An 11,555-nucleotide genomic window follows, 5' to 3' on the forward strand; every position below is an offset into this window, starting at 1 on the left:
AGGATCAGGTCACAGTTCACCCTTGAACTGGATCATTTTAGGAGCTCTATGAGAGCTCACTCACTCATAATCCCAAGATTTTCAATAGCACTGCGATGACACATTGTATATGTTGTTGGGGTTAGGTTTTGAGAATGTAAAATGACTTCCCCACTGCTGTCCATCAGATGGCATGGTTGAATAGCAAGGTCAAAGGCACTTGTTAAGCATTGCCACTGGTTTTGGAGTTTCTCATTTTAGACTCAACCGGAATCGATTTTGTGTTAGGGTATCTCGAGTCAGAATTTAAGGGCTGGGGTCGCTCATCACATGATTTCAGGGTGGCTTTTAGGTTTGCCTGTCGGGTAGGTGAGCAGAAAGTTCCCAATCCTCCCTACTCTCATTTGGCAAGCTAGAAGGTGGAACAGGTGTGGGGTTGTGTGTAAGTGAAGGAATGTAGAGCCGAACGAAGAGCCTTTCTAAAGAACATACATAAAGTGCAAGAGAGAAAATGTTTTATTTACATTTTCATTTTAGCAAAGTTGGAGCTTGATTCACACTCCACACCCACTACGGTTGCAGGGAAGACCCATCGTGCTGCAAATACATAAAGCACATTCATCAAAATGACAACACTTGCGATACATTTCACAAACGCAATGCAAATACATAAAGCACATTCATCAAAATGACAACACAACCCGGTGCAAATTCAGAAAACACATGCAACTTCAAAAATGCTTCAAATCCATTCCCAACACAACAGAAGTGCTGTTTCCAGAGGACACAGAGGCGATTGGACTTCAATGAGACCAGCGGGAAGCAACAACAACCAAGTGAAAAGTACGTTTTTAGGTTACCATGGTTTTATCATGGCTGGCTATTCGTGCTATACATTCTAGCGTATTTATTTATGCTAGGTTGTACATATCGCAGCCTTACAAACGCTGATATAAATCCCATTTAACACAATTCAGGTTCTGTCTAAATACCTGCCTACTATTTTACAGAATAGTATTCAATCTAAAGAGATGCTGCATAATACAACTCTGGTTTCTGGATAAATACCTACAATTAAGAGTGTTTTGTATGTATCTATAAGCATTACACTTCAGATAAGATAAGAACAAGATAGTTGGCCAGCATAACCAATGACCAAACTGGTTGCCCAGTATAATCAGATTGAGATTTGACCAGTATGACCCAACTGCTCAATCATACTGGTTGAATAGCTTGGTCAAGTTGTTTATGCTGCTGGACCTGCTGTCCAGTTGGAAATTGTGGCTAAACCATCAAACCTGAAACAAAACGTAGCTTTTGCTAGTCTACCAGTTTAATCAGATGATTTAATAGCATAAAGTACATCTATTGCCTGGATGTCCAGCTTTTCAACTATCTTGACCATCATTGACCAGATTAGATCATCTGACACCAGAAAATTATCTAGATTTTGTAGCTAGGGCTGTAGCATGCCTATTACGGAGGTCCACAGTTTATCATAGATATATACAGATCTATTCTAACAGTGCAAAAGTAATGATAGAAAAGTAATAACAATTTAGGTATTTAAAAAAAACCATTAGAATTCATGAAACAGAATGTCCCCACAATCTGCACATCCTAAAGGCATCACCTGTTCATTGCAGCATGTTTGGTCAGCGCACTCTCATATTAAATGCTACATACACTTACAGAGCATTATATTTCCATTTTCTTCTGTTTTCAGCTCATATTGTTTTGTCCTTTCTGTTGTTTCAGATACTAGAGTATACTACTTGCTCAAAGACTAAAGCTAACAGTATGTGTGTGAAAAATAGGTGGTGTTGAGGTAACTAAAAGAATGTTTACAGGAAAAGAGGCTTAACTAAACTTTAATTTTACTAAATCTAGGCCTATATTCTTAAAGCTTCTCAAAGCATGAGTGCTAACCTAAGGTGATATTTTTGTCTCATCTACAACACTGACAAACAAATCCTAGATAAGCATTGAGAAGCTTTATGTACATGCACCCCAATTAAAGCATAATTAAATGCTTATTGTAAAATTATTAATGAAAATTGTGACAACATTTAAGGCTCCAGGTCGTAAGAGGAAATGTGATAAAAACCACAAATCAAGTGGAATGGTGGAAATGAAGTCAGACAGCGACAAACCAAAACAGTTCAATGATATACAGTGTATTGTACAATAGACAGTATGATATTTATATATATATATATATATATATATATATATATATATATATATATATATATATATATATATATATATATATATATATATATATATATATATATAAGAGACAGTGTAACACTGGATTATAACGTCAGGAGTGACACAGGCCAAAATAACTCACTAAACCTAAACAGACAAAAGAAAAATACACATACAACTACACTACGTGGAAAACACAGAGCAAACCCACCCCCCAAACAAAATGGCAGTCACTTCCTACTTACCAGTGAAACACAACAAAGGGAACAAAGTGGAACATATACAAATACACAACGGCAAAAACAAACTGCTAGTGCAAAGTCAACATGGGAAGCAAAGTCATACACTAAGCCAACCATCAACACTGCTAACAAACAACTCAAGAGAACATCTCTCTCTTCCTCTAGCTTCTTCCCTCTTTTATTTCTCCTCAGGGTGGGCAGAGTCTTGTCTCCTGATTTTCTGCAAACATGAAACTCTGTAATGGAATCTAGAAGTGGATCTAGAATGGAACACACACACACACACACACACACACACACACACACATTTACATTTACGGCATTTAGCAGACGCTCTTATCCAGAGCAACTTACAAAAGTGCTTTGTCATTTACTCATAGAATATATCCAAGTACAGTACAGTAGTTTAGAATCAGACATACCAATGAACTAGAATACTGTAGAATACAGGGATGAATGCTAATAACTAGAAGTACAAAATACATAAGGTCTATCTTAAACAATGATAAGTGCTATAAACAATAAGTGCTAGAGTTTGTTAAACAACATAAACAATACCCTACAAAAAGTATTAATTTAGTCAGTCAATATGGGAGCAGTGTCAGTTGTCCTTTAAATATTCTGCAAATAGATGGGTCTTCAGTCTGCATTTGAAGACTGCAAGGGACTCTGCTGTCCGGACAGGAAGTGGGAGTTCATGCCACCATCTTGGAGCCAAGACAGAAAATAGTCTCGATGCTTGTCATCCATAAGACCTGAAGCAAGGTATTTCAAGCCGAGCCGTACTTGAGGTTCGAATTACTCGAGGTATAGATTGGGCTTTGACCATTGACCTCATGTATGAAGGGGCTGGTCGATTTTTGGCTTTGTAGGCAAGCATCAAGGTTTTAAATCTGATGCGTGCAGCTACAGGAAGCCAGTGAAGAAAGCGCAGCAGTGGCGTAATGTGTGAACTTCGGAAGATTGAAGACCAGTCGTGCTGCTGCATTCTGGACAACTTGTAGAGCTTTGATGGCTCTTAGAGGAAGACCAGCAAGTAGCAAGTTGCAGTAGTCTGGCTTTGAGATCACAAGAGACTGCACAAGCACCTGGGTAGCTTCCTGTGAGAGAAAGGGTCGAATCCATCATATGTTACAAAGGAGGAATCTCCAAGACCGGGTTAGATTAGAAACGAGTTCAAAACGACAACTGGTTGTCCAAAGTTACGCCCAGGCTACAGGCAGCTTCGAATGGTGATACTAGGGAGTTCTCAAAGGAAACAGTGAGGTCATGGTAAGGGTTGGGAGTACCTGGGATGAACAGAAGCTCGGTTTTACTGGGGTTGAGCTTCAAGTGGTGGGCTATCATCCATGACGCAATGTCAGTCAAACATGCTGAGATACATCTGGAGACCTGCATGTCAGAGGGTGGAAAAGAAAGAAATAATTGAGTGTTATCAGCATAGCAGTGGTAGGAGAAACCATGAGAAGATGTTACATCACCAAGATAATGAGTATACAAAGAGAAGAGAAGGGGGCCTAATACTGAGCCTTGTGGAACACCAGTGGAGAGTCTACATGGTTTGGATGTGGATCCTCTCCATGTCACCTGTGCCGGTTTGTAGCCAGACTGGTTGGGATCATGCAGCTGGTTCTGGGTGAAAAAAAAGAATTGATTATAAACTGCTTTAAAGGGCTTTTGAGAGAAAAGAGAGAAGTGATACCAGTCTGTAGTTGGTAACACTGAAGCTGTCAAGTGTGGCCTTCTTGAGGATTGGTACCACCCTGGCGGTTTTGAATGCAGTAGGCACGCATCCAGAAGATAAGGAGTTGTTGATGATGAAAGAGATGAAAGGAAGCAGATCTCTTGCGATTGTCTGGAACAGAGGATCCAGCAGACATGTAGTCAGATTGCAGGAAGTGAGGAGTTGAAGAATTTAATCTGAGGAAAGAGGAGAAAAATAGGTCAGAGAGTTGGATGTTGGGGAATATATGTTGGTTGGAAGAGTGGGCACAGAGGAAAAGGACTGGCGGATTGCTGCAACCTTCTCCTCAAAGAAGGTGATAAAATCCTCCAGAGTAAGAGTAAGAGGAAGGAGGGGGAGGGGGAGGATTAAGGAGAGAAGAAAAAATAGTGAAGAGCTTGCGTGGATCAGATGCTGATGATTTGAAATTCTCTCTGTAGTAGGATGACTTTGCAGATGTTACTTCCAGTGAGAACTTGGAAAGGAGAGACTTGTATGAGCTGAGGTCTGAATCTACGTGAGATTTCCTCCACCGCCTCTCTGCAGTCCTTCGTTCTCTCCTGTGGCAGCGAAGTGTTTCTGTTAGCCAGGGGGCAGGTGGGGAGGACTTAGCAAGTCTAGAGGAGAGAGGGCACAGAAGATTCATTAACGAGGAGAGTGTAGAAATGAAAGAATTTGTAACTGTATCCAAAGAGAGAGAAGACAGAGAGTCAGGGTGAGGAAGGGTGGACAAAACAGTAGAAGTAAGGGAAGAGGGAGTTATGGAGTGCAGATTGTGATGGAGGAAGGAGGAACATGTTGGAGAGGACAGGATGGAAAGAGAAGGAAGGGAGAGAGAGAAGGATAGAAAGTGATGGTCCGAGAGGTGGAGGGGGGTGACTGATGTCCGATGTTGTGGTGGTACAGGTGAAGATCAGGTCCAGAACATTGGCCGCTTTGTGGGTCGGAGGAGAGTGGTTGAGGGTGAGGTCAAATGCTGTCAACAGTGGAAGCTTGTCTTATGGATACACACACACACACACACACACACACACACCAAACGAACACAGGACACAACAATTGAAAAAAATATGCTTTTTTCTCTTATGGTTAGTGTTTTTCAGTAATACTCACACGAATGCTTTATTGTCCAAGACAGGAGAGATTATGCTCTCCTGTCAGTCAAGAAATGCAAAGTAAACATTCACTGAGCCTCCTAAAGCTAGGTTGCCTTCATATTACTGGGCTTTCCAGAAAAAAGATTGATTAATACTTTGGTTCCACAGCCAATATAATTTATATATATAAAGTAGAAAGCATATGTAGATTTTTCATATGCGCTTTTACTTTGTTTAAAAAAGAAGGACGATAGGTTAAAAAGATAAAATATTGTGCAGTAACCATAACTCTATTAACACGGTCACTCAGGGTTAACACAGTTCGCCACACAGGGGCGACGTCTGCGTTGAAATACCTTTAAATATAATTGACTTGAATATCAGTTGTCCTTCACTCTGGCAATGGTCATTTTCATGTGTCTTACTTGTCCGTTTTATGCTTATTCATATCCCCCAAAAGTCTGTTTAGACAAGCGGTACGTTTAAGCTCTTTCGTATCTTTACGCACCGCATGTCTTGTCTTAAACTGGTTGTTTTTCCACAGCCAATAGTTTGACGCTTTATCGTGGACGTTGAGCCAAAGCCATCATTTAGGGCCAGCCGACGTTTATCTGTCTAAAACGGTATCTGGAGAGAGAGTCTAGCTAACTGGAATATGTCCACTCTTTTGAAGAAAAATCATGGACAACAAGAAGATGGAAACAGATGGCGGAAAAGAAATCATATCTGCTTATATACACGCAGTGTCCCCGATAATAAAAAAAAATGTCAACGTGAAACAACAAGTAGTTAAATGCAATAATTCAGATGGGCAGAGATGAACACCACCACTGGAGAAACATGAGGGTCGTGGCTGACAGAAACTCCACCAGTTAAATTAATAAAAACAACAAAAGTATTAAGTAAGTACCGATATTAAATCACTGTTAGAAATGTAACTGTTCGGGCAACCAATGGAGCGCAATGAGTTTCCTAGTTGTACCTGGTTTTGTGATCGCTAATGGCGAACGTTTTCTGCTAGCTAGCTATTTCTATTAGCTCGCTAGTTAGCTCTATATTAGCTAGCAAAAGTCAATCTATACCATCAAACCTGTACGTTTAAGCAACACCACATAAGTAGCCATCTATATCACTATAAATGGCACCTTTCCAAAGAATGAAACAAAGTAGCTAATTAATCTTCGCTATCTTGTTAATAGCGACATAATTGTATGGAAATGCAGAGTTTCAGTAGCTAGTTGGCGCTATAGCTTGCTAGCTACGAAGCCGCCGTCTTAGGATGTCAAACCCAGACTTGCTAGTGGGATGCTTTTTCCAGAGCACCATGTCACAAGGCCAAAATGATGATAACCAAGTGGCTCGGTGAACAAAACATTGACATTTTTGGTCCATGGCCAGGAAACTCCCCAGATCTTAGTCCCATTGAGAACCTGTGGTCTCTCCTCAAAAGTGCAGGGGACATGTAGAGTATGTCAACAGTACAATCCCAAACCTGCAATTAAGGTGGCACCCGGTAAGTATCCGTTGTCATTAACACCAGGGGAAGAGATAGTAATTGACTACACAGACATGGTGGACTCAGCACAGGGGTACACGTACGTGGCCAAAATCTGTGCACAGACAAAATTAAATTTGGTTGACACCTTCCCTTTGGCATTAATGCAAATGAGATGTTCAGTAAATGCAACAACTGGTTTTACCCCTTTTGAATTGCAGACAGGTCGAGGACTTCCAGGACCCCAGGGACCCTTAACAATAAATGAGAAAACAAAGACATCTCACACACACATCATACTTTAATGAATTGCAAAGTATCGTTTCAGCTTTCTCCACGCAGGAGGGGGACCGGACAGGGAGCAGACAAACCCAGACGATACCCGTTAGGGACTGGGTGCTGCTGAGAGTCATCAAGAGAAAATGGAGTGAGCCGAGGTGGACAGGTCCATTCCAGGTGACAGAAAGAACCAGCCACGCCGTACGCCTGAAGGGTAAAGGGGAAACGTGGTTTCATCTGAGCCAGTGCGCCGCCGCAGAGTCACCGCAGAGGAGTCTGCAAGAGACAGCGAGGGACCTTGCTGAAACATCACCTAACTCATGAGTGTCATTTTACTGGTAGCTTTAGGGGTCCACCTTAAGACTCAGGTGTCCATTACATGGTATAGTAAACTATGGTTAGAAAAGCATGTTTAAATGACGGTGGGAGTGATTTATCACACTGTAACCTGACTTAACCTACACATGTATTCCCACCTTTGTGTTCCTCAGCATCCATTCATATTTCAAATAAAAATGATGACACCCCTCTATGGGTTCATAATATTTCTTTATAGCAATTCATCAAAAGCTAATATCAGTTCCACATATCACAACAGAAAACAGATCTCCAAACAAATCTTGGTGTAAACTACCATATGAAAATTTACTGGGTCCCTTTGCTTTCGTGTCTACCTACACTTGATACAGCATGATTAGGATCTCAGAGAGCGTTACAGTTAGTAATGGAACTACAGGAGCCACAGGAAGTATGCTATTATTGGAGTGAGAGAGAGGGCAGGAGAGAGAGAGAGAATGTGAAAGAGAAATGGGACAGCACAGGACGCTTGCAGTCTGGAGAGATGGGAACAGAAACTAGCCAAAGGAAAAAATATGTAATAATACTTTTGGCATAGCAGGAATCACACTCTGATATGCCACTGGAAAAAAGATTTTTAAAAGGCATTAAAAGGGATAAAAGGCTCTTGGATATGATACATGGACTATACATCATACATTTTGCACATCTCTTATTATGTATGTGTCTGTATAAGAAAAGATGATTAAAAGACTAAATGAATAAAAAAGATGATTAAATACAGGCTGAGTTTGTAATAATAACAATGCTTGCTAGGATTAGCAATACAAAGACAAATAATCTGGAGAAATGCAAACATTCTAGGGAAACTGGACCAATAAGAATATGGACCTCATTAATCTGGATGGAGTAAAAATAACCACGTCTATCGCTAATCACAAAATGGAATGCATTATTCCATACTGATTATAAATGTGCATTTAACCTTCATTTTGCTGTCCAGGAAGCCATCTGAACCTTGACAACCTGCATATGGAATATGCATTAAGATTATGAAAAAAAAAAGACTTAAATAGCCTGAGGAATGGGTGAATATAGGTCCTTGAGTGGTCCAAACACAGTTTTGAGAAAGGAAAGCATGTTGCTGGAAACCATTTCTGGCATAATAATAATAAAAAAAAAACAATCATTTTAATGAAGAGGGAAATTGCATTTGTTCCAGGGTATGTGCTGTCTGTACTCTCTGGACAACTGAAGAGCAACTGACAAAAACATTCTCTTCCCAGCTGCTGCATCCATGTATAAAATATTAAGGCCAGCAGACTTAAAATGACATGTTTCTCAATATGGACATGTGTAAAAGAGCTGTAATAAAAGAACTGCATCTTTCATCGAATTTTGCTGTGGTATATTCTGTTCAATTAGAAGGATTTAGTTAAACCACTCTGGTTTTTTTGTCCCCTGCCACCAACATCCCTTGCTGTGGGGGAGTGGCTGGTGTGGAGAAGCATGACGAAGCATTGTTTACTTTGAATCATGTGTCCAGAGTTACACATCACTTCACCCAGCATATTTTTTTAAATTGCAAAAAATTGTAGGGGGAATTGTGATGTTCATGGTAACGTAGAGTGTGCTTCACACTGCATATTAGAAAATTACTGCACCTTTTTTTGTCCTGTATCATATGACTTGCTATGTGGGTGTGTGTGTGTGTGTGTGTGTGTGTGTGTGTGTGTGTGTGTGTGTGTGTGTGTGTGTGTGTGTGTGTGTGTGTGTGTGTGTGTGTGTGTGTGTGTGTGTGTGTGTGTGTGTGTGTGTGAGTGAGTGTGTGAGTGACTGAGTGTGTGAGAGAGAGATTTATCATAGTCTGGCTCCACATGAATAAGTACATAAAGGCTAAATTACTGTGCTGGAAAATGGAATCAGTCCACCAACATTTTAATTGCTTTAATATAGAAGACAATATGAACATCAAAAAATTCTGATTATTTGAGTGCTTTGTATCCTCAGAAATAATTGCACATAAAGCACAGTTTAATCAGTCTAGTGGTTAACAAATCTTGCTACCAAATGATGCCAAGTTACCTCTTACTTTTATTCACTTTAAATGTGGCCTGGTACAAAAGAGGGTAAGAGATTGTGAAGTTGAACTGACCTGAGAATGGTTATCTCTGTTCTAGCTGTACTCTGCTGTGATCACCTTTTCTTTCCAGAGGTCAGTTAGCTGAATGAAGCTTGGTTTGAATGAATTTCATTGGGCAACTGTGCTTATGACTGCAAGGAGCACTGTAGGGCATCCCAGGTGACAAATATCTGGAAATCAGCAGTGAATAATGAAATGCTTAGGTAAGACTGGTCATCACTGCAAAGAACACCAGACATGGCATGAAATGTCTTCCAAATTTGGATCTACTGACAAATTGGTTTCTTAGCTGCAATATTCAGAATTTCTTCTTGCTTTCTGGGCTTAAGGAGGATGCAGTGGCCACTGTTTGTCATCCATTTCCAAATGCTTTTTGGGACTATGCACTAGTATGAAAGCATGCATTAAAGCTTGAATGTATGATTTCCTCAACCTGGGCTTTCTTGAAAGCTATAACAATGAATGATGCAACATTGCACAGCCAGTGCTATGGCTTCTCCTGTTTCCAAGGCAACAGCTTACAATGCACATGGTGGTCATGCACCACCTTACATGAGTCCTAAAAATAAAAGCACTACAAAAGGCTACAGACCCCCAGTGTAGCCTTGCGTCTGCTGTGCTCATTAAAGTCTATGAAACCTTGTTTGATCAGGACCAATAGTAATTTTTCATCAGCTTACACTAATGGTCTTTGTAATGATGAGCGTTAATGATTAGAGGGGGTATCTCCCTCAATTATAGAGTGGATGAACTCTTGTTATGCAATTGATTAATTGACAGAGGTGCTGCAAGTTCAGGAGCCTCTCAGTTGGAAAGGTGTAGGAAATACTGCAGTCAGCAAGGTATCAGCAAGCACTTAGAGTGCCAGAGAGTCTAAGAATAGAAGCTGTTTTTTTCTTGGCCTTCTGTTTTTCAGTGTGGCAGCATCGCTGAAAGGTCAAGATGTTGTTTTAGCACACAGAACCACCTTTGAGTAACACAAGACAAAGAACGTGTCTTTTCTGAGAAGCGTGTAAAGAGACAGCAATCACTTGCTAAAGCCTGCCCAAAAAACAATAGCATCGATCAGGGCTCTGCTCTGCTTCAGACAGGACTAGGGGAAAATGCTCTGACAGATGTGGTGATCATAGAGGGGAGACAATTGCATAACTATAAAGCAGTTAATGGATTGAATATTTAAATTACTGCTTTCATGTGCAAGTGGGTCCACCCAAAGTAGCTGATTAAAGCTTTTGGTGGACCTACGGTCTTTCCATTGTCTCTGCATAGCCATGAAAGCCACTAACCATTCACATTATATAAAATGATTCTTGGGAAGTTGAAGGTTCTGGGTGGTTGTATTTCTACAAGCCTTATTAAGTGTCACTATAAAATATCACAGGAGAAATGCTGATGAAATGCCAGGATCAGATTTAGCCTTGGCCTAAATGAACCAATCTTGTCATGGCATATTTGTTGTCATGTTGTGGCAAATCTTGGCCTAAATGTGTCTGCTAAACATTAAGGCTATATATCCAAAATCTGGGCAAGCAGCTAGATCTCTCTACATCTCTCTCTTGCGATCTCTCTCTCATACAAAACACATGTACACATGCATTCTATCACTGGCTGTTTCATAAACCCCCAGACAGTTTCTATCCTCTTACAGGTCAATTCGGAAGCATCTCCAGCAGAATATCAAGAAAGAGGTTGAATGAGACTCCAGGTACACTCTGTCACTTCCAGCGCAATCACATATTTTTTATGACTTTGGAATGTGTGTTGCGGTCATTTTTAGACATCTTTTATTGTGCAAAAACGGAAGGGTTGGCACAATGAAATTGGAGTTCCATGTAAATGGTTGTGTGTATTATTGTGAAAATTAAGTAAAAGTAACAAGAACAAGACAGACCAAAACTCAGCTCAACATTAAAATCCAATGATATTGTTTATTATAGAACAGTTAGTTCTTTGATTAGACGATAGAGATTTCATGAGTGCTGATATAGAGTATAATGGTACTCTGCTTTACAAGTGCATTTTATTAACCCTTAATTACAATTGTTATCTATCTTAGATTGTAACATTTGCTGTTATCTCATCAGAG

This window comes from Electrophorus electricus, unplaced genomic scaffold (assembly GCF_041902795.1).
Source record: "Electrophorus electricus isolate QZ-2024a unplaced genomic scaffold, ASM4190279v1 Scaffold27, whole genome shotgun sequence".
Lineage (NCBI taxonomy): Eukaryota > Metazoa > Chordata > Actinopteri > Gymnotiformes > Gymnotidae > Electrophorus > Electrophorus electricus.